The 26,836-nt window shown below is 44.3% G+C and overlaps 1 protein-coding gene and 1 long non-coding RNA gene across 3 annotated transcripts in view; one reads left to right on the forward strand and one right to left on the reverse strand.

The window, feature by feature from the left end:
• LOC121060382 overlaps positions 1 to 3,656 on the forward strand; it is a 60,364-nt gene extending 56,708 nt beyond the window's left edge. Inside the window, exons 2-3 of the long non-coding RNA XR_005814806.1 lie at positions 109 to 190; positions 3,612 to 3,656. This is a non-coding gene — a long non-coding RNA (uncharacterized LOC121060382). The remainder of the gene's footprint in view (positions 1 to 108; positions 191 to 3,611) is intronic.
• CLYBL (citramalyl-CoA lyase) overlaps positions 1 to 26,836 on the reverse strand; it is a 159,917-nt gene that overhangs the window by 36,533 nt on the left and 96,548 nt on the right. The window lies entirely within an intron of this gene.

Consider the following 26,836-nt stretch of genomic DNA (forward strand, 5'->3'; position numbering starts at 1 on the left):
ATACAAAAACTGCATTGCTGCAAGCAAGGGGGCTGCAAAGGATGACAATAAGCAGCCACGAGGGGCAACACGGAAACTTCTTTAGCTGTTTTTGTTTTTTTCCTGCAGCACAGCTGTCCCTGAAGAACCAGAGCCAGCCAGCTCATCACCCACGATTTCACTTCTTTCATGCTAATGAGGAGGGTAGCAGGTAGGATTCAAGCAAGTGCCCGCACCCCATAACAATCATCACTAAGAGCCCCCGTTCTTATATCCACACTTAATTATCCATACTATTACCTCAGCAGAGCTGATGCAGGGCACCTTGTTAAATCATTGATTACTTGACTACCAAAACTATTGCCTTAAGTTAGGTTGCTCCCTCCATAACCTCTTTTCCAGACTTGAGCACGAGGGCTCCTTCACCTGTGTTTCCATCACCTACTGACAGATCCATCCAAGTCCAAGTCCCACATGGATTTAACCTACTTCAAGCAGTCTGTCAGGCTTGGAGCTCAAATCCTTTGTCTGGCTTATCACATATTTTTTTCTCACTTTTTGGACAATGATTCTGTCAAATGCAATGCCAATACAAGAATAATAAAATGGGTTCGGACCATTTTTAGACACACATAATAAATGTTGGGGCCAGCCCGAACCCTGCCTTGGTACCAATTTAGCTGTGAATTTAGTTAGCACCAATAACATTAAGTTAATGTAAAACTTTGGCATGCGTTTGTTTGCCAAAATGCTGAGAGCACTATAATTTCTTTTCCTGCGTGAATGAACTATATGAGCAATCAGGATTTTACAGCAGTATAATTGCATTTGTATAGTACATTCATATAGTTACTTTATTTTTTCTAATATTATTTTAAAACCATCAGTAATAAAATGGAATTCAGTATTCACAAATTTGACACCCATTAAGTTATCATTTTTACTTGCATTGTCCCAACTTACTTTCCTGTTGTGTAACTGTCTGGACTAAATATGTATTCAGCAATTTTTTGCCCCTTTGATTTGATTTGATGTGAATCTTCTTGATTTGAACAGAGAACTACGAAAACAGATTCATGAAAATGTGTCCTACCTACCTAACAAACACTTTTTAACGGAAACTGTTCTCTACTTGGCTAACCTGCTTACCCTTTTGACTGCCCCAGTCATAGTGTGCCCCAACCATCTCCAGAAGTGCCCCTGCTCCACCTGTTAATTCTGAGACACTGAGACACCATCCCCATGAGCATGTTTGTGGTGCTTGTGCTGTCTATTGCTAGTTAGCGTGTCTTTGCTTTCACTTGGGATGGGGACATGACCAGTACAGGCCAAAGTGGCCCTCCAACCTCTTGTCAAGGGTTTGCTCAACATCTAGAGAACTTCACTTATTTTCTGAGGGTGAAACGCACAGTGACATTGGTGCTGTTCTCCTTTACCTATCAGTGAGTTCCTTACCCATGTCTCTCCCCACTCTGATGGCCAAATGGACTCCCTAGGAAGTCTCCTCTTCAGAGGCAGTAGGTTTCTGCAGCATGGGCACACAAACAGGCCTGTTGTCCCTCTTGAGCCCACTGGACTACTCCAAAGCCAAGGGTGCTGTACCAGGTACATCAGTACCAGGAAGCATTGTAAAATGCTTATCTTACCAAAGTCTCTTTCTTTTCTGGTTCCTCACTTGAACTATCATCTTCCCAAGTGGGCTTCAGACCCCTGGCATTCTCTTCAAAACGATTAACAAGGTTTTAAAGTCCCCTCTGCTATTTGTCATAAGTCTTCAGGCGTATTAAAGCTTTCTACTTCCGTTTTATTTTCTTGAAAAATGTTAAGTTGCATTATTTTAAAATTACTGGTGTTCATCACTTCATTATATTTATTAATATTATATTTTTTTAAATCCTGTGTCCCTTCATGCTCTCAGCATCACCTTTTCCAATATAATCCTCGTTTCCAACTGAGTGATTTGATCTTTGCTTTAAGATAATTTTTCATCTGTTGCTTACTTGGCTTAATTTCTTCTTGACCAGGTTTCACAGCTTCAGATTCTGTGTTGGCAGTTTCTTGGCCAGTTTTCATTTCCTGTTGACCAGATAAAATCTCTGCCAGTATGGAAGCTAAGTCCTCTATTGCTGCCCAAGCAAGAATCAAGCATGCTGAATCTACACTTAGTATACACTTAATATAAATCTACAGTAAATACAAATCTAGTCCTCTTTGGAATTATCATCCACCCCAACATAAGCTTTGCCACATTTTGTGAGTGCTTATGAATATTAATTAATTATTCTAACCCACTTGCATGCATGTTTGTAAATAGACGGCTATTAGGATAATTAAAATAGCAAGACAACAGTATCAAAATGGCTTCAGTCTACTTGATCACCAGCAGCGATATAAATACGTATTTTTAAGAACACTGCTTCTCCCTGTGTTTCTCAGGACAGGTGACCGTTCAACCCCATCTGCGGGCGGACCTACTTTCTGGCTATTATAGCTTAACACCTATATGCAGACTTGCCGCAGAGCCCCAGGCAGGTTGAGCCCCATTGTCCTACACACCATTCAACTTAACACAACCCCCTGATCTATCCACAAAGTTCAGCTCAGCATTTTTATCCTGAACAATGGGGAAGGAGGGAGGATAGCTGAATATTTTAACCTCTGTTTTGCCTACGTAGTCCTCGTCTACCAGTGGTTTGCAGCACTGGAGACAAACCTCTTGTATGCGATTGCTTTCACAACACCTTCCCCCTGCTGACAAGGCTATGATGAGTTAGGGGCACTGTTTGCTGGTATCCTAATCTGTGTTTTAAATGGAGCTGTCTCTTGGGAGATGCCCTTTCTATCATCCATATAACTCCTTTTGCTCCATCTCTCCGTGCCTTAGGATATCGTGGCACGCTCTCTGGGCTGACCACGGGACAAAATTCGTACAACGTGTTCTTCTGCAGTCCCATCTCCCAAGGATCACCTCCTCCTGTCAAGCTGTGGTTGCACTTTTTTCACTGCTACTAGTCAAACAAGTTATTGAAATGTTTTTGTTTGTTTTTTTTTGCTGTTTCCCTCCCTCGCCTTCAGTCGATGTTTGTAAAGCATTTAACACTACACCAGGCGGGTTAATTTACTGCACTGGTAAAACAGGCTATTTGGAGTGTCTTGCAACACTGACATGTTTTCAGCTTGAAAATCAGATGTCTCCATCCCAAAGGAAAGAATTCCTGCCAAAGCTTTGTTTATATCGATGCCAGGTGCAATCTGGCCCAACAGTGGTAATGACATATGAACACTAAACAGTTTGTAAAAAACATGCTTCAAAATGAAATCTGAATCCTATATATAAAGACCCAGGTAAGGGTCTTACTATGAATTTGCCTGGTGTAGGAAAGTATTTCTTTGTAGAAACATTAATTTGGCTTCTGGGCTCCCTTTAGTGTTATTAGTGGCTTCTGATTTCAATTTTTTCATTACAGATTGTTTTTCTTTTGCTTCTGGTAGAGTTCTCAAAGCCACAGGTTTATTGTGTGGAAATATTTTAACAAAAATTACTGTAATTACTGTGTTTAATACTTTATTTTGTACATGGCTCTTGCACGTATGATTAACAAAGGAAACCTTTCCTCTTCTTGCCTCTGTAGAGAGCAACCCTGATTTGGTGCAAATTAGAAATACTGAAACACAACGTGCACTGCAGCACCTCATGAAACAGAGTTGCCAGAACTGAATTGCATCCTCTCCTTTTCAGACAAAGTTCAAAATCAGCTTTCATCCCCAAAGGAGATTTTTTGGTTACTGCTGGCTACACAGAGGGAAAAAAATTGTTAAACCTGTATGAGAGTCGTGACCCTTAGATTAAGCAACTCCTTGCCCATAACGTGAGAGCATCAGAAACCCTGGTAGGCTGTAACTTGCATATGCTCGCCTGAGCTGGCAACGTCCTCATCGCCATTTTTAAACCTACGATCAGAACAAACTAGGGAAAACAACAGCATGGAAGGCAGCATTTCCATGGAGGGGTTTTAAAAATGCTCCCAAATTTTGTTTGCAAATATGTATAAAATCGACACTCCCACCAAATCAGCAGCCATTTACACAAAGATCTAGCCCTTGATATCAACGATATTTATGCAGCGATCAGATTCTTAATCCTTTCAGAGGGGCAACGCTAAACCAAACACCCATGGCTGCTGGTCAGTACGTGTGCTGCTGTAATGCTCATCGTGGGCTACGCTTCAGACAGACACCGAGCAAGTCATTTTTCCACAGAGCATCCTGTAACATCGCAGGCCATTTTAAAAATGTGTGGAGAACGCCAACAATAAGGGACTACTTGACAAAAAGCTATTCATGTGCGCAACCCATTGCCTCACCACATACCTTAGCGGGAGCCACTGGGTTTGGGTTTTGTCTTCAGAAGAGGGAAATTTTCGGGATGCCTTTCCCATGTGTTTGGAGCAAAATCCTGAGATAAGTATGCCTTTAAAATGAGAGCTAAACCACTTAATACTGTAACTCAAACTTCAGAAATCATGATTCTTGAATCGGTGCCTCAGCAGAAAAGGAAGGACTCAGATTTGCAGATGGCAAGTTGCTTGCTGCAATCTGAAAGGGTCTATACTATAATGGCAAAAAATATGACTATATACACTTTCTTCCTCTGTCCATCTGCCACTGTTATAGTCTAGTGTGGGGGTGATTTTATTTAAATTTGGACTGTTTGCAGGCTGATTTCTCATTTCTGCAATCATTAGGTTTGTTACAAAAAGAGTAAATAGATTTAAAAAAAAAAACAACTGCTGCCTTGGTGCTGTGTGACTTAAATAGTGAAATCATTGCAATAGACTCCCACTGAAGAAATCTACATACATCTGCTGCTGGTCTGCATGGTATCTCATCCTGTGATTGTGTATGTGTGTCTACGTATGGAGTGCCTGGAAATCTTCACAATGCTTGTAGCTGTTTTCTGAAATGGGAGATGCAGAAGAGTGGTAGCGACCAGAAAGACCAAGAAGAAAAGAATTAATAATAGAAAAGGAATAATGAAAATGGATATTTAATTTATTAATATTTAAAGGTCATATGAAGAGTCATCTTGTTTTACTCTCTTATTATTCACCTTCACCCAGGCAAATTGCATCGTAGCTTGCCACGGTTTCCCCCGCGCTCATTTTGCAAGAAAAAATGTCAGTGGGCAGAGGTGTATGTTTATCAAGATGCAGAGGCATTGGAAAGTCATCAGGAACTGTGACTGCACATCTCCCCTTACTCAAGACTTGCCAAGAACAGGACTTGTAGATGGATATTCGGTTTTGCAGAGGGATGAGAAGCCCTTGTGCCTTCCCCTTGCATGCCCCAGGCCCCATGTGGCGAAGCCTCTCCTGAGAGCAGTGTTCCTCACAGGCAAATCCCCAGGTCCAGGCTGGTCCTGCAGGCTGTCCCTGCACATTTGGGCTCTCAGCGGCACTGAGGCACCACAGAGATGTCCCCACCGCCCCGCAGGGTCACCCCCTGTTGTGCCCCCTCCCAGCGGCAAGCTAGCGGCTGCAGGGAACAGAAGCAGCTGGCAAAAACAGACAGCTCTGCCAGGCTGGCAGCAAAGGAATAAAACAGATTACAACAAATGATGGAAATTGCCTCCTTAATATTTTACATTTTTTAAAACAGCCTGTGATGTTACAGGATGCACAGTGGTTTTAGGGCCTGTGGGCTGCTGGCTCAGGGGCTCTGAAAAATTAATAATCTGAAGGCAGACTTTTAAAGGGTTCATTTTCAGTAGCTTATTCTGTGAAAATTAGAAGATATCAAATAAAAGTATTAGCAAACATGGATTCCTCTCTCTTTTGCTTTGTAGAGAGAGTGACAGTGTGCATGCTGGAAACTAAGGCTCACCAGGATAACAAAGATTTTTGATCTGTGTTTTCTGCACCCTGGAAAAAAAACTGAGGCAACTACCAAGCAGGCTTAATTCTGCTTTTAATTGCACAGTAACTACACTGGTGAAGGGGGAAGAAGAGTCTGGCTCATTGTTTGGCAGCAGCTTGCAAGGCATGCATCTGGGTGTAAGTCATCTGCCCAGCCTAAACCCTAAGACCTAGTCACCTTCTGGATGGCCCATCTTACATATACATCTTTTTTCTTTAAAGTTTAATAGAAAATTTGATTTGTTTATAGTTTGCTTTCAATATTTTCCCTCCTTCAGAATGTTATTGATATAACATAGCATTCATGTTGTTCTGAATTCACTGAAAACAGTGCTAAGGACAGCATTATTTGCTGCAGATCTGTAAATATATAAACATTTATGTATTTCTTTAAGTGAAGAAAATGAATAGGCAGGTGATATTATGTTACATAGTTCTAGAATTAGAATCTGAGCCCAGAACTTATGTAAAAAATAAATGGGTTTTAAGCAAGATTTGAACAATTCAGCACCTTTGTCACTTTTTACTGTGTCAAGTGGGTACAGACTGCAGCGATCCTGAGAAGGAGGCTTTTCACATTCACTTCTACCAGTAGTAACCCAAGACGCAGGAGGGTGAAGAACAAGGGTCATATTTATAATCTGGAATGCTGTAAAATATCTCTCTTCAAGTTTTCAGCTGAACTGAGATATTTATCTTAACGAGATCTAATTAGACCTAATTTCCATAGCATATCAATTATTTTCCTCATTAGAGTAGCTAATGCCATGTTCAGATATCATGGCAATCAAGCTTGTGATTTCTGGAAAAAATGGTTAGAAGGCTTAGTATTAAGCGTGTTTCCAACTGTGAAATTTATCCTTCCGAGCAATGCCTCCCAGTTCACTCACTTTGTTCCAGGATTCTCCGCAGCATATGGCCACTGGAACCCATTAAATAACAAGAAGTAAGACAAAGTCAGCGATGAGTCAAAAATAGCTGCACTAGTGAATCGCCTTTCAAAATTCTGTCTTTAACAAGAAAAATAATGAAGAGTAAGACATGCAATTAGAAGAAATTAAGGTCAATTTTCAAGCCGGGTTGCCTACACGGTGGTTTCCAAATCCACGTTGGGCACCTCAAATAAAAGCAGTCTGATTGAACACCTGCAGCTCTTGGCAATGTACTCAGGCATACAAGACAGCCAGGCAATTCTTGTACACAAAGTCTCTACTTCTCATTTTTATTTTCCCGATTATCTAAAACTCCTAAAACTCCAGGCCCTAATCACCAGATCGACATGTTCCTTTCTCCTCCTAAGGAAGACACCCAGCGCATGGCCATGTGCATGCCATATACTTGCTGGACAAGTACCATTTGCTCAGCATGGGGTGAAAACACTTTCTTAGTACAATATATTTGGGCAAAACCCTCCTCCCGGCTTTTTACCACTACAGACTTCCCCAGCCAGGAAGTGGGATTCCTCTCACCCAGCCTGAGCCATCTAAAAGTCAGGTGTCCACGTTTTTTCTAGGGTCTTGGTACAGTCAGTAGAGATGGGTTGGTCTATCTGGAAGGGGATTTACCTTACCCTAGAACATACTTTGTTCTTTGGAGGCACCCAGCTCCAGCTCCTTTGGCTGAGGACCCAGGGAGCCTCGGCAGCTGGTTCAAATTAAGTGCCTTCTTCCTAGAGAGCTGCAGCAGGCGACATGAAGCTCAGCCTGGTGTTGTTGGGGCCAGTGCTGCTCTCCTGGATGAGACACATGATATTTTGCTGGTATGAAAGGTCCAACACATGTCGCTAGAAGACTACCACACTACAAGTGGACCTGCAGGATGAGCTGAATCTGTGGATATATGCTGCAAGGCTGAGAGCAGGAGGAAGCTTTCATTCACAGCCATACCTTAACCAAACACAAGGCAACCACATTTACCTCCTCTTCTTTAAAATACACCCAAGTGCTCCGGACGGGTGTGTTTCAAAGGAGGCAGAGCAAACAAGCAAGTTTCTGAATAAACTGAATTTTTTATATAATGCATTTTGGAGTTTTGTTGTCGTTACTATTTTCTTACTCTTGTACCCAGCTCCCTTCATTTGCAAGTAAAAAGATGCTTCATCTGGTCATCTGAATAGTATATTCAAACAAAATGTCCCAGGAAATAAACAGTTATGCTCTTCTGACCTGTGTTACGAAAAATTAAATGTTATGTAGATTCCACAAACCACAAATACTGCAATCATTTCTGCCCCTACACAGTCCCCTTATACCTAAGCATTTCTCTAGATTTTCTGGGCATATTCAGGTATAACACAGCTCGGAATTTGGCCACACAACTCCTAATTGCTTTAAAACTATATGGATGGTAACGGTGCCAGAAGACAATTTAGTTTGCTCTCGTTCATACTGAGCTGAAGTTGTTTGGTTTTCTTAAAAGAAATAAAACTGATAATTGTCACTACAGTAAGTAAATATGTCTGAATACACGCAGAAAGCAGATCTATTGGGTAAGAAGGTTACAGAATCTCATTTTGTGGTCCATCTGCTCCCTCTTTGCTTCCCAAGCCAACAGACACTAATCTGGGATGAAGAAACTGACAGGACATGGGGGAGGAGTAGACGGTCACGATTACGAATAATTTCAGGCTTTTTGATACACATTCTCATGCCATTATGATATTACAAAATGAAATTAATGCAATGGAGTCAGGAGGACAATTCAAACAATTACGCATTATGACAGAATTATATTGTTCAAGACTTTCTTGTAATTTCAATGCAATTTATGTATTTTACCTCTGATCCCAATTTGATCAAAATTAATGTTGAAGGGGAGAAAGGTACATTGCTGTAAAAGACTGTTAAGCAGACTGTGAGAAGAAATAAAAGGTAAAATAATCAGATTGAGCTAAGAGAAGTGTCCAGGTTCCTCCCTCCTTTTTTTTTTTTCTTTTTTTTTTCCCTTTTTGTTCTGATTTGCATCTGTGCTGATGGTCTTGAAGAAAATGTGAGCATCACCCCAATGAAAATTTTCTAGCGACCCTAGTGTGAAAAAAAATCAAAAGCTGTGCAGGACTATGAGAAGTAATACAAAAGAGCTAAAGATAAAAACAAAATTCAAAGCCATGGCTCATCAGCAAGAAAGACAAAGCAGAAGTGGCAGTGTGGCTAACCGGGGATGGCAAATGGGAAAGGGATGCACTGTGTGACATAGCGCGAGTGAAGAGACAGCCAACGGAGCTCCCTGTGCAGCCCTGCCACAACGGTACTGCCAGTATCTGGTTATTTTTAATTCTGGGCTCTTTCTCATTAGAAAGACCGTAATAAATAGAAATATGTTCATGTGGAAGCAAGAAGGACCAAGGTTAAAAAAAAAGGAGATGAAAAGAGATAAATACACATTGTTTGGCTTAACTGTGACATCTACAAATAATTTAAGCACGTTAACACTGCATTGGAAGTGGCAAATTACTGGATGCTGTAAAAAAGAAGCACCACTAGCATTTTGGATAAGTACCAGAAAGAAGTTACAAAAAGTAAAGCCATTGCCAGTGGGAAAGTGTGTCCCACGGTTAAAGCATCTAATCCCAGGCTAAAATCATTTTGTCCACAGACACAGTGTAAGGTCTCTGTATCAGGGGAAAGCCATCTGTACCTTCTGGAAGGATAACTTTAGCCTAGATCAAAGGCTGGGAACAGGCACAAAAACAACTGGACTTCCCCCACGAGCTTTTTCTTGGGTCGCTTCTCACCCCCTTTCCACACCCAGTGCTCCAAAGCTCCCTGGACGTCCTTTGGGCCTCATGTATAGGCCCATGGTGATTCATGAGGAAATTTGCTTAACTTTGACCCTTCTTTGCCCACCACAGAACACCTGATCTGGCTCAGTAACTCCTCAGATGCTACAGCACAGGCTGCCCACACCAAATGGTAGCATGGTGCTGTGGATCACTGAACATGAGGGACAAGGCCTGGCAGCAGCGGTATTCCTGGGGAACAGCAGCATTCGGCCAGGGCACTGAATGCCCTTGGCTTGTGGAGGTGGCATCCACACAGGGATGACCGGGGGCAGCTCAAGACATCGCCATGCACATGTCACGGGGCTACTTTGAGACACTGGAGCAGCAGACAGTCAAGGGAAAGCTCTGAGCTAAGCCTACCAGAGGGTCAAGGGCAATGGTGGGATCTGATGGATTTAAAGGAGCTTGCCTGTGTCCAGACAGGGACACAGACACAGCTGCGAATGTGACAGGAGGTTCTCTGGAGAAGCAGCCATCCTTTCACTGAGGACACCTCAGATCTTTCCAGAAGATGTCAGTGACAGAGGGGAGGTGACTGGAAGGAACTGCTTTGAATCGTTGGTTACCCAAGATGTCCAATTGACCTGGACTCCCACATCCCTCAGTGTGGAAGTACTGTTTGATGACCCCTTGCCTCATGGTTGTTGGTTTTTGTTTATTTGTTTTTCTTTCTGTAGCAAAAGGCATCTTTTTGCAGCTCTGTTCACTCCCTCACCCATATTAGTTAGCAGTCTCAGCCTCGCAGACTCCCAGACAGCCCTGAGCCTGGCGCAGGGTCTGAACTTTCCTTTCCTGCTCCTGCTCCATGGTGGGCCTTTCTCCTCACTGTCTTGCCCTCCCTAAGGTTAATGGTGATGAATGATGTGGTGTTGATTTTGTGAGACCCACGACTTCCATATTGCAAAGCTCATATGTTCTCTTCTACCTGTAACTGGAATGAGTGGCAGTATCTGTGTTTAATAGCCTTTGATTGGATTCTGTCACAAATACCACGAAGCTCTACTGCTTTTTGGACTGCTGTACATTTCCACAACAGTGAGAGGGAAAAGAACCTAACTATGCACTGGGTGAAACAGCGCTGCTTCTGACTTGCTTGGAAGATACCACTTGATAATTTGTCTTATTTGAAGCATCTTGGCATCTGCGGCCAAAGCCAGACAACTCAAGGACACAGCTGGTCCTACAGGCTCTAGAGAAAGCCTGGGAACAAAAACAGGGCTGCAGTGGTGAGAGAAGACTCAGCAGAGCGAACGTGCAAAATCAGACTTGGCAGAGAAAGCCACCGCAAGCATGGAGCACAGCCAGGCTTCAGTGGGTGCCTCAGTGGAAAACCTAAGTGCCTTTGTCCAGGACATGATTACCAGAGGTCAGCTGATGGGTAACACAGGAACAACTTTCCCCTCCACAAAACCCCATGTCCAGCCTTTAGAGCCCACCTCGGTGCAGGAAAGCCCAACACAAGCAAAGACAGCTTTGACAACCCTTGTGCCCATCACCCATGGAATGCTTTGCTGGCTCTCACATTGCAGCTCTGCATGTCTGGTGGTGCAGCAGAGAAAGCTTTGTGATCACCAGCTCCCAGGTGGCTATGGCATTCGCAGCCCTGATCTGACTTGTAGGGTCTTTGCATTCACCAGACACGTGCCCCATGTGGCAAAAGCACTGCATCATGAGCCCTGCCCTGCTTTGCAGACGTACCTGGCCTGGACCTGCTCCTGTCAAATCAGTGGCACATTGCATCAGGCAGTGCTGGCCTAGGACTGACTGGCTTGGGGAGAGTTTGCTATCCAGAGTGGTGAGACCTGGCATGCAGCACACAGATGGAAAGGGTTAAACCTCTGTCATTTGCTGTTTGCTTTCATTGACTATAAATCCCTTTCTGGGGAAAGAAAAAAAATGTCTTGTGTTAGATCAGAGATTTGGAAGATCATGAAATACTTTACTCTTTAAGTCCCTATAAGCACTAAACAAAAATAAAAGCTCTTGAAAAATTCAAATTCTACTTCTCTGCACTTTCACCTCAGGACCCACCTTTTGATACAGCCTAGCATTACAACTAAATATTAGGTGATTTCTTCTAACTTGTGGCAATTCCTTTCCTCTCACCTTCATGTAGCCACCTGCTATTGCGTATCGCTGTTTAGAGGCAGGCATCTATGCCAAATACAAGATGTGTGGCTTCTAAAATCCAGGCAGGGTAACGCATGAGAAGGAATTACTTCTCATGGCAAATTAACACATGCAGCAACTTTTTGAGATGGATTCAATGCCAGCCAAAATAACATAGGTGGCTGGGCTGAAAGAGCTAAGCCATCCACTGGGCAGACCTAGAAGAAACCCCTGCCAGCCATACATGTAAGAGAAAATATTCACTGTTGTGAAACACACACTGAATATGGTAATGAGCAGAAGTAACACGCAAATACGGTTGTTCGTATTAATGAATTAAAAGCAACAACAATTTCAATTGGTTCATACGGAATGCAGGCTAAAAAGGAGTTTTCTGCAGATAGATCAAAACACGTTTTGTAAAGGAGAAACCAGATAACTTAATATATTCTTTATTGGGCCCAAGGTATTTAGGGACAGCCTGGTTTAAGAGATTTAATGGCACCATTCCTGCTTTGCACAAGTGTCAGAGAAGCACCAGGCCTCTGTGGGGCAAGTGCCGTGCCCTGCACAGCGCCGGACCTGCACCGTTCCCACTAAACCAGCGCTTGCTTCCTGATGGCTCCGTCAACAAAAGGTGTAAACAGGCCTTCATTTGAGCTCGTCACACATTCAGATTTATTCTTTTATCTTTGGTAATTCGGAGATTTTTTTTTCCCTACAGATAGTTTATGTGTTCCACTCGCTGCTATTCCATAGAGAAAGTCTCTTGGGCTTTTTGCCCTTTGTATTTCCTCTCTTCTTTCATGTGGAGAAGACTGCCAACGTGGGATTTGCAAACTGCTGCCAATATGGGATTTGTGCTGCTGCGGCTGCCAATCTTTAATTTAGCATATGTATAAAGCTAATTTTTGGACACGATGCTAGTGCCTGGCATCTCTGCAGGAATCAGCCAGGTTGTAATGTTTGTATTGTACTGCACTATAAAAAACAATAAAAAGAAAATATAAAAGAGAAAGCCTTTTATCTCTAGCTTTATAGATACAGATATGGTCTAAATACTTGTATTCTCCCTCTGCATCTAAAATTCACTTCCCCTGTTCGGTGCTGCAGTCCTTTCTTTTAGATTTGCTGTGTGTGTTGCCTGTAGTAATAGCCAATGATAGGCTCTTGCTCCCTACTGAGCATATCTTCATATTAAAATGTATAAATGCAACTCTTTAGCGGGAGAAAAAAAAAAAGACTAGTTTTCCTTTAATTATATTTAAACTACACAGACAAATGTGCGAAGTAATACTTTCTCCTCATTTTTTTTTTTAATTTTAATGCAGAGAGTCAGAGAGAGAAATCTAATCATTTGGGAAGCATTTTTCTTACAGAAAGCATAAGCTCGAATACCCTACTTTGGCAAGGACATCTGCTGTTCAGAAGGAGGTTCCTGCAGTGAATCCTCTAAGATACAGTGGGGCTGTTCTGGCCCCTGACCGGGATCGGGAGTAAGCCGGACCCCGGCTCCGGGAGCACCCCATGCAGAGGACCCCGTGCCCAAATGGGGGAGCCCCTCGGCCGAGCCCCAGAAGAAGGGGACAGGGTGGGTGGAGGAGAAGAGCTTCACGCTGTAGCAGGACAAGGGCTGCACCACCAGGAGGTCCCAGTGGTCTTAAATGTAACTGGGGTTTTGGGGAGAGCCTCCGGGGACAGCTCATGACTCTTCCTTACTGAGGGGATTTATCCAAGGTGGTATCTGAACTTGCTCAGCCATTGCACTTGAAGGGTGGACGGTCACCTGAAGAAGAGCACAGACGTGAGGGGAACAGTGGTTTGGAAGAGGATGGCAGACTGTGACAACGGTGAACCGAACTAGTGGCTTAAAGCTGGGCCTGCTGAGTGCACTGAGTCTGAGCACCTGTCCCCAGATACCAGGGAAAAATTCACCACAGGCACGGAGAAGTACCAGAATGGTACATTTGCTTTTTCCAAATATTTAATCTTCTGCCAGGCTGTAGAAACTGTTTTGATTTTATTATTTTATCAATAATTTATCAGATTATTTAATTTCTTAATTTCTTTTCCGTGATACCTATTAGGGGAAGGAAAACGGCATTTCACTGTCCTGGCATCACCTATTTGTTTTAATTACGGCAGTGCCATGTGCCGTAAGGAGACGGGGTTATTGTCACCACTGCTCCCGAAGGCCTCTCTCCCCACACGGATGAAGAATGAGTGAGGCACGCAGGTGATGCGTTTGCTGTAACGAGAGGGACAAAACCACGAGAGGGACAAAACCGCTGCTGGGCAAAAAAACGAACTGAGAGTATTTATATGTATACATTAAAAATAAATAAATAGAAAAACAAGGGCCTACTGCTAACAGACAGCCATGCAGGAAACCCAGGGGTTGGTTTCTAACCCTGCCCCCCCAGCCCCGGGCAGGAGCATCGCTCAGCAGCAGCCCTGGCTGCCTTGTGAAAGGAAGGAGCTGCCAGGCTCTGGCAGGAGACCCCTCCGGCCCGCCTTGGCTTGGAGGGATGACGGGTTTGGCACAGTGCGTCACACCACAGGAGGGGACTTCTTCCCAGCTTTATACCCTCTATCCTCGAGGCCCTGAGCCGCTGCCAAGTTCTCCTGCCCACGGAGGGCTGTCTCGGGCTCCCCCCGGGGCTCATCCGCCGGGCGGAGAGGCTGTTGTTGAGAAACACAGGATGCGCTTTCGCAGAGCGCGCCGAGCCCGGACCACCCTCGCTGAGCTTCCCGCACCTGCTGGCCCGGAGACCGAGCGCCAGGGCTGGGAACGGGCGCAAGAATAGCACCATTGACGAGAGGCAGCGGCAAAAAAACTATTTATCTTACCCGAGGAGTTCAGGAGGGGGGTATCATGCAAAGCCCTCTGGAAATGAAAAATTGGAAAAATGTGCTGGCAGGCACCTTGGCAAGCTCCTCACTTGGGAAGTGTTGAATGAACGCTGGTGATGGCACCGGGGAGCAGCTCTTGACAGCTAAGGTCCCATTTCTACCATGAGCACCCACCATGTCTGGGATCAGCCATCTGACTTGACAGCACACAGGACTGGCCTCTGCTATGAGCCAGTGGCACACGACGCTATTGTAGAAGCAGAGAATGCAGCTAAGGACATTTCAGACCTGACTACCAGGGTAAAACCCACTACAGGTTTTGTTTCACCCACACTTGGCCCTGCCCTTCTGGTTAAACCCCATAATTCATTACTTCTTCCTGAGACAGCCAGCGCCCACGCACCGTGTCTGCCCAAACAAGGTACCACACAAGCTCATGCAGGCTTCTCCATCGTGCACTTTCCATCCCTAAAACAAAGGCATTACCCCTGGGCTGGAAGCCCAGGCCCCTGTCCGTGTGTGACCAAGCACTGGCTACCCTGCTAACGCTGCCAGGAAAAGGACTGCCACTGAGTATTGCTGCTATCACATAGTTAAAATATTTGACAGCCCCGACCGGGAATAAATCTGAACCTCGGGACAAGCTCTGAAACCGTACGCCACGCTACAAAACCTATTCAGCAGCCTACACAAAACCCAACCACACCAAAACAACAACAAAGAGCTTTTCGGGAGGTCTCGGTATGACCTCATCATTGACCTGCTGATTCACCATTCAGTTCGGCAAAGGATTCATACGACACTAGTCTTTCCCAATCATGTGAGAAGGGTACCAAATAAAATGGAGTCACTGGTGTGAAACATGAAATTATCCTCTCACATTTCATCTGTCAATTATTTCACATCAGCAGTCAAGGAAAACAGATGTAATGAACAGCTCATCATTCAAAACAATCGCCCACTAAACCCAATTCCCTCGCTAAATACATGCAGGGAGACCTCCGAAATGGTTGGATTTACACGCAGGGAATCTAGTTCACTGGCCTATTTTCTATTCCGAGCTCCACCAGCCTGACCACATCCCAGCACAATATGTCCTTGGGCTGCACGCCTCTCCCCACCTTGCTCTCAGAACAAGGCACCTTGCTATTTAAGGCTCCACGTCTGCGTAGCCTTTTCCTTGGAAGAAACAGCTCCTGGCAAGGATGTCTGCCCAGAAAGGTTTGTGCTCGCTGAAGCTGCTCACCTCCGAGGGTCCACCACAGGTCTGCACCAGGAGGCAGCCACCTGCCATCCCCATACAGCAGCGTGTCCCAAGTCCCCCTGCTTGCCATGATCAGTGTCATGGGCATCCACCTCTCCCGGTACATCGGTCCTCAAGAACAAGTGTGCAGGGCAAGGAAACAGCCAGGGGAGGAGACCGTCACAGTACCATAACTGCATCGAGGTAGATTCAGATCAACAGGGAAACCGAGGGCACACCAAACTTGAATAATACAGCTTTGTTTCAAAAATGACTGAGGTTCCTAAAAACAATCCATACTTAGAGGCAGAAGGACACCCTATTTTTTTTCTGTCCATTATTTTTAAGCCTTACCTCTTCACAACCTTTGCCATCCTACCCATGTCTGACTTTAGGACTCCTACACTGATGCTGCTGCCTGTGTCTCAGCATAAGAAATACCACAGAAATCGCACAGATGAGATAATTATCACCGAAGACCGCTATTTAAAAATGTGTTGCCGTGACTAATGGAGGAAGAAAAACGGGCATTTATTATTTTGCAAAATCCGGCACACTTCCCTATAAAAGGTATCAGAGAATTAAACGCAGAGTTTTTTTTATCTCTAGCCCTTCTCCAGTGCGAATATCAGCAGCCACATGCTGTATCGTCCATGGAAGACTGCTTGGGAATGGGCAGTCACACAATGGTGACGTTTCCCATCTAATTACACAAACATGCCAACAAACTGCGGAGCCGCGGTGGTCTGATTCCTCGCTGATATTTCAGTTGTTCAGCTGCCGCAGCCAGAGACACGGCGAATTCTGAATTAAACACCGCTTCTCAGTGATTCTGACGACCGCAGTCAAGCATATCTTGATGAAATTAGAGATGCAGAAAATATTTTTTGACAGGAGTGCACGAGCAAAACAGCCAGAAGTGAATCCAGGTCTGTGAGAACGGCTCGTGCAGAGAGAGGGAGACTGGGGAGATGTTGAAAGTTGGACTCTCCGATTTTGGCAGGAAGAGGCGAGTTTTATTAGCAATCCATGCTACAAACAGAACTTTCCAACTATTAACAGTTTTTAGTTGCCAAAAGAAAATCACCATTTCTAATTGCTTCTCAGCTTTTACATTTTATAAGGGAAAAAAAAAAGAGGGAAGCAAGCAAACTTACATCTCCATTATGTAAAATATTACGTGGTGGAGAATCCAGTAGCGTTCCAGTTTAATGAAATCTTCACAAATGTAAACGCTTTACAGCATTCTGCCAAAACCATACTAGAAATGTGTAGGAAAATTTTGCAAAACATTGATAGCTAAATAAGAATTGGTTAAAAAAAGACTGGTTATTCGCACTGTAGATGTTTATTATCTAGCATGTGGGGTATTAAAAGTCTAAGTTCATTTCCTTAGAGAAACACGTTGTGTTCTGGTTTTCCTTTGAATTCAACAGAGTGTGGATTTGAAATTAACAGTGCAAGAGACAGCGGGATTAGTCCCGATCTGTAAAGCATCAGAACCCACCTGATTTACTACGAGACAAGTTGCACATACACCATCCACCGGTTTTACTGTATTTCCTCCTATACCAGAAGGAGAACACAGCCTTTCAAGGGAAAATCTGGCTCTGCGAGTGACCACAGTCACTGAGCAGAGGAAAATTTCTACAAAGCAGTACTTGGAGTGTCTCAGACTTAGAGGTTTAGATAGGCTAAATGAGACTTTTAAAGCAGTGTGTCTAAACCCCATTGAAAATTCCCTCGTTTTTTTAGAAGCTGCTCAAAGGCTCGCTATGACACAGCATTTAAAAACAAGTAGCTTGCTCCTTTGCCGGGAAATGCCCATTAGCCATAGCAGGGAGACCGGCCCCTGCGGAAGGGCCCGGATGGGGACTTGGCTCCCATGGCCAGTGATGTCACACAGCCAGAAACGCCGTGCTTGTCACTAAAACCAAGCCAGCTGTTCTCAGCCATGAGGTTATATGTCTATCCGTTGCAAAGGAGTCCTCACCCAGTGCTCTAAGAAGACCACACATTTCAGCCTTTCAGTTTCATTACAAAAGCATTGGGTAGGTGCTCCAGAGGTGAGCAGGGACGTTTCCTACCCTGGCTTGTCAGAACATGGCTAGTGCATGGACCAGCCTGCAGATGATGGGATCTGGAAATTGACTTAAAAAAAAAAAAAGACATAAAAACTCCTAGGATGTTGGAGAGAAGGTAACAGAGAGCTGACCAGTGCCAGATGTGTAATGGTTTGAAGCTCACGCTGATGACAAAGCTAAGGGGCAACGCTGCATATGATGAGCACAAGGAGGGAAGGAAAAGCAAGGCTACAAACTCCCAGGACTACAAACCGCAAGTTGAAGCACACTGCTGCAGACAGCCAAGCTTTCTTGGTTGTCTCTGTGGCAGGGCACAGAGACACGTGTCAGTGAGGGCTACCCCACAGACCTTTTGGGGTGCTGGAAGATGCCTGCGGTGTTACTATGCGGTAGCCACCGGTCGCTGTGCTCTTTCCCCTCCACAAAATATCCCTAGACCAGAAGGGAAACATGGTTCAGGTCAAACCGATGAGGGGGAAGCACCCTGTCCTTGTGTGAGGAGCACCAGGCCCCAGCCCCAGCAGAGGACCCAGACTCAGGGGCAGATCCCCGTTCCTCCGGTGCCCGCGCTCAGGTCCAGTGCAGCTCCTGCATGCAGCCCGGGTCCCTGGAGGAGCAGGGAGGGGAGGAAAGCCAGCCTTTGTCTCTTCCTTCTGCGAGACGGTGGAGCTGCCCCTGCACGTGCGTGAGAGCATCCTGAAGCCAGCCCCCGGGAGGTGCAGCAACCATGACAGCCTTTGCACGACGTGCACCGCCGGGCGCCCGCTGGGCCGGCGTGGCTCTGCACCCACCCCTACTGCTAGCCCCCTCGCAGTGCAACAATTTACCCTTGAATAAATTAGCAATAATTGGAAATCCACTTCACTGGACCTTACGCAGCATGACTAATGTGACTCACTTTTTAGCTCTGTTCCTTTTGTGTAGCTACTCAGCAAAGAGGGTGCCTGAGAAAAGAGAAGGACCAGTAAACTTTATGCTGTGGAAAAAGAAATGACAGTCTCTGAAGAGTGATATAAAGGTTTAATGGGTGCTTTGGATGCACAAGAAGCAACTGTTTTAGGAGTAGCGTGGGGCACAATGCTTCAGTTGATGTTTTTTTTTGCCTTTGCATCCTTGTCTTTTTACCTTTAGCTGGTGCATGTTAATTTTGGTGGCACAGGGATAAGGCTCAGAAAAGTACATCATTGCAACAAAGGGAATACAAATCTGCAGAGCACAAATAATTTGGAAAAAACTACACACTTGTGCTATTTACTGGAAACATTTCAGGGACTGGATGGTCTGAGAGTCATCCAGATATCAGCCTTTGTCTTTGCCTAGATCTCTTATGAAAATGTGGTTAAGCCATTTAAATTCCTCCTTTGTGGAAGAAAATACTAGTATTAATGGATATTTAGAATGTAAACACTTACAGTGAAAATACAAATAAAAAGCTAACATGCCAGAAATGCAATTTTTAAAAAGTGAGAGTGTAAACATTGGTAATTCTGGAGCACCACATACATGTCATTTTTTTTTCATGACCCCATTCAAGCTCACTGTATTGAGCTAATTGCCAGGCTATTTTTTCTCATAAAATAAAAAGAAGAATATTCAGTACATAAATCCCTATGTAAGCTCTGTAATGCAGCACAGCTACAACATTTAAACAAACTGTGCACTTACAGTAACTTGCAAACTGATAGATGAAGCAAGCCCTGTGAATTACCACGCCGAATCGTGATGCAATCAGTGCGGGTATATTAATGCCACAGGCAAACGCTATGTTTAAATATTCATCTCTTGGTACCTGCCAACAGGTATTTTCCATTCTAGGGGGAGTTCTTTTCTCTTGATTTATGCACATAATTCCTATAACATGAAGCCTGGATACGTATGAAGAGGGAGGGAAAAGATGTAACTGATTCCTTCTAAGTCAATAGTAACACGAGTGTTTCATCATTTCTGTGCAGGATTCTTAAGCAGAAATCGTGGTGCATGAAACAATCCCAATTTCCAAGGAAAAAAAAAATTATAGCCTTTCATTCTTGTAGCAGCATGTAACTAAGGTTTAGATGAGTGAACAGATGCATGCAAAAATCAGCCATGAGAATGGAAAACATTCATTTTCACAATCTGCTAAATCTGCTAGGTATGCATGAAACAGAGCCAAAGAGATCTCCAGCAGAACGCAATGTCACAGTCTTGGCACAACAGGGAACTTTCTCAGTTGCTCTTCGTGCCAACACTGGCACTTGCATTGTACAGCTGTGTTTAGAGATCACTGAAATATACTGGAATACCAAAGAGTTAATAATATGACTTCTATTAAAATATATTCTATCCATTTCCCGCTTTTCCAGGAAATTAGATATGATTTTTTCTCATTATTGCAACCACTGCTTTCCATGAACTAACAAGTTCAATGGAGAGATTTTCAGTGCATTTACGCCTGCTACAATATAAGACCCTTATCAAACCCTTTCAGTGAAAACTCCATGGTGTTGCCTCCACAGCACTTACATGACCCAAGCTCAGTGACCTCATGCAATGCTGAAAAAGATCCCAAATTTGGTATGATTTTTTAGATTACTATTCTTCCAAACTCAAGAAGAAATGAGCACATAATTAGACTGGGTAGATTAGATTGAATTAAAGAGTATAGTCAAATCTTCTCTTAAGTAGTAGTTTGTCGGAAATAGGGCTTCTGACTTTTCAAGGGTGAATTATATGTCTTATTCTGTTGAAATGTAGATCTTATCAATTTAACTTCACAGCTGGTGCCTGGTCTCCAAAAGCCTGACTCTCTAAAGCCCAAAGAAAGCGACTGGATTGAGCACCACCCTGCCTCATTTTAGCACTTTGAATACAAGGGAGGTGGGCCAGAAAAAGATATACCAAAAAGCAGGAAGGGAGGAAACTGTTCCCTTGCACAGCAGGCTTCATGTGGCAGCTGCTTTGAGCCTGCTCTTGGTGTGGGAGGCTCGGACCCTCCCGTTCCCCCGGGCACTGAGGAGCTCATGAGACAGGCGCTCCTCAAGCCGAAACCCAGTGCAGCAAACGAGCTCCCAGCTTTAACGTGCTGGATGGCACGCTCACTTCTCACATTTTGTGTACTGCCACGCTGCCCTGTGCCCAAGTTAGCTGGGACACTTATTTCTGAAGAGAAGAAGGCACCTTTAATCTCCTTCCCCCTAACCCAGATTGCTTGGGAGCACTGTTTGGTTTTAGCAGCACCTTCAGGCTGGAGACTTTTTTCCTAAGTGACAGGAGAGGTTTTCTGCAGAGGTAGCACTGCTTTCTGGTCTTCTGACCAGATTCTTTTGCGAAAATCTGGCAGCTTCATAAGGGGAATTTCATAGCCTTTTGGGATCTTGGATCAATTTTAATGGGAAAAAGCATTAATGGGACTGGTCACATGGCTCCTGGAACCACATGGAGAGTCAAGGAAGTCTCTGTGCTCCAAGGCTGCCGCTCAAGCACTTGCATTTATATTTCTTGGCAAAAACCACATTTATGCACTCAGTTGATTTCCAGAACAGGGTGAATACCAGATGCCCTTCTCTGCACCATGCAGCTTACTCACTGGGATGTCTACATGAAAGACACTGTGATGATGGGGTTTATTTTAAGGAGGTGGTTGATTGGTAGCCCACAGTGTTGCCCTTTTCATGCCACACTCTGGAAGGAAGAAAAAATAACTATTAAAGGAGATGTGGAAGCGCCAAGGCGCTCTATGAAGTATACCTTCGCTGTGATCTATGACCTGGAATCGGTCCCCAGAGGCAGGGAGGTAGATGCTGCCAGGACAGCCCTCGGACTGCTTACAAACTCTGCTGGAGTCCTGACATGAGGAGGAGGGAAATGAAAGGAGTAGTTTAGAAAAAATACTTTTGTTTAGGCCAGATCTATGACCTGTAAAGCTGTCTCAAAAGGAGTACACAGCCTCTATCCTTCCTTCAGAGGCTCCATCAAAAGGAATGCCTGGAATCTGCAGCTCCTTGCAGCGTAATGTTTCACTGCATCCTCTTTCCTCTTTGTTAAGCTCCAGTAACGTGTGTTACAATTTTATCTTTTTCAATGATATATTTGCCCTTTATTGGATTCTCTCTCTTCCCATTTAAGAAATTTCCTGGTTACTTACTCAGCGCCAGAAGAATGGAGGATTTATTTGTAATAGGTCAGATCCAACACTAGCATCTTCTTTTCTGGCTTGTCCTATAGTTGACAATAATGATTTTTAACAGTGCTTTAGGGAACAAGTACTCTGCATTTAGAGAATCCTAGTGATTTCTGCAAGTTTCAATATTGTAATGAAAGCACAGTGTCTTATCTGGTTTTCCTTCCATGGTGAATAAGATGAAAAAAACATGGATAAACAATCCTGATACATCACGGCTTACAGAAAGCCCTCATGTAAGTGAAAAACATGTAATTCACATTCTGTGATAGCTTACTCTAGCCACCTGAAAAAAAAATGCAAAAATTTGAACTAGTTCACTGAATTACTGCAAAGCAGGCTCTTTATTGTCCATGCTGTGACGCTACCTTGGCATGCCTATTGGTTGCAAGCACAAGACTGACAAATGCTGGGCAGACAGTTTGCACGGTTCAGTGGGTCCACAGGAGAGAATATGGTGAGCAACTTGGGTAAGCTTTGAGAGTGCGAGTCAAAGAAATGTGTAAAGTGCCAAAAGGGAACCAGCAGAACATTACACTTGTGTGAAATGGGAGTAATCTCATTACCAGAGGTGATAACCATTGCACCCCTGATGGAAATGCGTAATTACTGAAAACAGCTAATCAACTGCAAGAGCAGCAGGGTAGCTAGAAGCTCCTATCTATACCATCTACTGTGCTTAACCCAGTTGAGCTGCTCCTCCTCCTCCACCTTCTACAAAAGGATCAGTAAAACACACTGCATTTACAGACCCTCATATGTGGGTCAGCAAACTAAGAAAGTTATACAATGCTTTGAAACTATAATCACAAACAAAGGATGCATCACTTCTGTGATGTTTCCTTCCTAATTCTATAGGATGCTCAAGCATGTCATATCTACAGCTGTTCATTTCACAGCTACATCTGTAGATAAACAAGGGTTTGGAGTAACAGTTTGACACCCAACTCCTCTTGAAAAAAAACAGAGACAGCAAGTTCCTTACCGTTAATCCCTGACTTTCAGAAACATAGCCTTTGATTTACTAACTATACATGGCTATGGGGTACAAGTTGTAAATTCCAGGCTAACGGTAAAATAAATTGAACTGTTTATAGGATCTGGAGCAGCTACTGGATGAGCTACTCGAGTGTGTGTGGGTGTGTGTGGGTGGGTGGGTGGCTGACTGGCCACATGTGTATGTATATATATGTATATGTAACTATGCATATACACACCTATGGGGAATACTTGCTCAGCCTCACCAACAGTGGAACCTGCGGATGTGGAGCCACAGCATCCTGGCTCCAATGGGCTATTGGATTTGGCAATGAACACAGGGCTTTTTCTTGTCCCATCCTTTGCAATCTCTGAAATATCCAGGCACTTCAAACAAAAGGAAGAATTGTGTTGTTTTGTTTTGTTTTTTAAACTTCAACAGGTAAGGAAAGAGCATGGAGAAAAAAAAACAAACAGCTGTCATCAGTTATAAGTAGAAGATATAATTTTCTATTTAAAACTAGAAAAAAGTAAAAACAAAATGGATTGTTTTAAGGTTTTTAAACAGAATGAGCTGGTAACAGAGGTTTCAGGTGGTTAACAAAAGGTACAAATGAAAATTTCCCTAGTAGCATAGCAGTACCTTCAATGGCACCAACTTCAAGCCTGTTGAGGATGTGATTTCTTGATTAGATTAGTAAACTAGGACTAGAACCACAAAGGGACACAAGCACTGTGATGTATGGGGAAAAAAAAGAAAAAAAAAAGAAAAAAAAAAAGAAAAAAAAAAGCCATAGGCTAAAATGTATAAGCTCTCCTTGGAGCACAGACAGAAATCTAGGTCTCTCTTCTCCTAGTTTCATGCACTAATCACCGAGCTAGAAAGTCAGCTTCAGGCCTAGATTGGCTCTCTGGCCCAGTTTATGTCTGTTTATTTAAAGCAAGGTGGAATCACTTCCATGAGCAGTGTGGAGATGTCTCCACCACAGAGGTACGTGCATACAGATGGCATATCACTGTTCTATTGAGCAAGCAGGGACAATGTAGACCTCTCCTCCATTCTTCCTGGACAAGTTTTCTAACCATTAGGCAAACCATGCCATCACACTGACTAATTAAGGTTGGACGACCTTGTCCAGCCACCTGCTCAAACCAGGGCTAACTTCAGCTCTATACCAGGCTGCTTATGGCCTCATCCAGCCAACTTGTGAAAACCCACATGGAGGGAGGAGGCAACACTGCTGTGGAAAAACTGTGCAGGGGGAAGAACATTTCTCCTGATCTCCAGTCAGCACTTCCCCTCATGCGGCTTGTGGATGTTGCTCTCGCCCTTTTGCTGTGCTCTGCTGAGAAGAGCCTGGCTTTGCCGTCCATCTAGCTCCCTTTAGGCCGCAAAGCCTCCAGCTCCACCAAGGTCCTTTCAGTTGCCTCTCCTCCAGGATGTCCAAACCCCTCTTCCCTCAGCCTCTCCTCCTGAGTGGCCCTTCATGGGCTCCCTCCTGTTTGTCTGTGTCTCATTTGTCCCAGGGCCCACACCTGGGCACAGCCCCACCACCTGCTGTAAAGGTGAGGTGGCCCTGTCCCTGGGCCTGCTTGTTGCACTGCTGCCACCACAGCACAAAGGCAGCTGGCCGTGTTTGTGGCACAGGCCTACTGCTGACCCCATTCAGCGGCATGTAAAATAGTGCCCAGGGCCTCTTTGGAAGAGCTGCACTTGGGCAGTTGTGCCCTCAAGCCTGGTCTGTGGGGTTGTCCCAGCCCAACACAGAGACTTTGCTTTTACTTTGGTTCTTGCCCACTCCTTTTCCAGACTGCCGAAGACCCTCTAAGGGGCAGTCCTACCACTTGCTTAAAGTTAAAATAAAAGGCTTCCACTTGTCTCCCTTCATCCAAACTGCCAGACATCTCTGCCAGTCATCTCAGTCTTGTTTCCTTGCCTTCCTCATTTCCTTCAACATCTTGAACTCTAGCATCTCACAGCTCCTTCTGTCAGGGCTGCCATTGACTGACTGTTCATTCTTGCTCAGGAGTCCAGCAAAACATCTCCCCTAGTTAGCTTGTTCAATACTTGCATCAAAAAGATTGTTTTCCATGCACTCCAGAAATCTATATTGCTTGTGCCCCATGACGTGGTCCTCTCAGTAGATGCTGGCATGGTTAAGGTCCTCCATGAGAATCAGAAATAATTTGAGAATTCCTTCTGTTGTTTAAAAAAAAATTTGTCCATGGTCTCTCTCCTTGACCAGGCACCACCATGACATGCCTCCATTCTGGCTTCCTCTCTGACCCTGATCAATTAGCTCACAGTGAGACTGTTACCCATGGACATGACCATTATTTCTTCTTTCCTCCCCAAGCCATTTTTTAAATAAAAAGATGATGGTTGCTGTGCTTTGCATGTGTCTCTCGTCAGAGTTTGCTAGGCAACTTTTGATCTCATCTACTCAGGGGCCTCAGACAGAAGGCATTTTTCTGATAGCCTTGGCATGAGCGAGGCAACAAGCTGCCAGAAGAGCAGAGAGGCATTTATGAGCATGCACAAAAGCAGACTTTTAAGCACTTAGAGCACATGCAGGGATTAGTACTGTGGCTGGGAATCACATTTTCAGACGCAGGTATCTATGTTCAGCTTGAGGCAACTAAAATTTTAATGCTTGGAAAGTATAGTACACTCCTGTGCTAAGGACACTTCAGAACACCTGACACTGTGAAGCTGTATAATGAAATAAGAACAAAGTCTCTTGCTCATTAAGTCTATGGATTCTAGCCGGGTAAAAAAGAAAAGAAGGCAGAACAGGTTGCAGTCATGGTGTCATGATAACCACAGACAACCAAATCAAGAAGATGGATAAATCTGTGTGGGTTTGAGATGGGAGGAGGACATCTCTGCATGACCAATCTTACAACCTTCTATGACAAAATGACTGGCTACATGGACAAAGAGAGAAAAGCGGGTGTAATACACTGTGACTTTAGAAGGCATGGCATTTTAATCTGGAAGCAGAGAAAATATGGACTATAAGGATAGAATATTAAATGGGTTGAAAACTGTCTGGACAGTTGAGCTTGAAGGATAGTTACCCATGGCTCAATGCCTGGTTGGTAGCTGGTAACAAGTGGAGAACCCCAGGATTTAATACTGTGGCCAACTTTATTCAGCATTTTCTTCATCAACCTCAGTGATGACACAGAATGAACCCTCAGCAAATTTTCCAATGACACTAAACTAGAGGTATGTGACTGGTAGACCTTCAATCCAGAGGCACCACGAGAAACCCAAGGACCGGGCCAACAGGAACTCCAGAAAGTTCAGCAAGAAGAAGTGAGAAGTTGTGCAGTGGGAGCAGGATAACCCCGTGTACCTGCCTGGCTAGGGGGTGACAGGCTGCAGAGCTTGGCTACTGAAACGTGCCTGGGACTTCGGTGGGTAGCAGCCTGAATGAGGGCCAGCAACAGAAGAGCCTGCTCTCGCTGAAAACAAGGCTGCAAACTGAACACTAGACTACATTAGGAGGAGCGTGCCCAGAAAACTAAGGAGGTTATTGTTCCCTTATGCTCAGCCCTGGTGGGGGTCACATCTGGAGTAGCATGTTCAGCTTCAGCCACCTACTTCCAGAGAGGTATTGAGAAACTGGAGAGGGCTCAGTCAAGTGCTTCAAAGATGTGAGAAAGCTTTTGACGCTGCTGCACGAAAAAAAAATAAATCAAAAGAAATATGCTACTGTGGAAACCTAC

Source organism: Cygnus olor, chromosome 1, assembly GCF_009769625.2.
Source record: "Cygnus olor isolate bCygOlo1 chromosome 1, bCygOlo1.pri.v2, whole genome shotgun sequence".
Classification (NCBI taxonomy): domain Eukaryota; kingdom Metazoa; phylum Chordata; class Aves; order Anseriformes; family Anatidae; genus Cygnus; species Cygnus olor.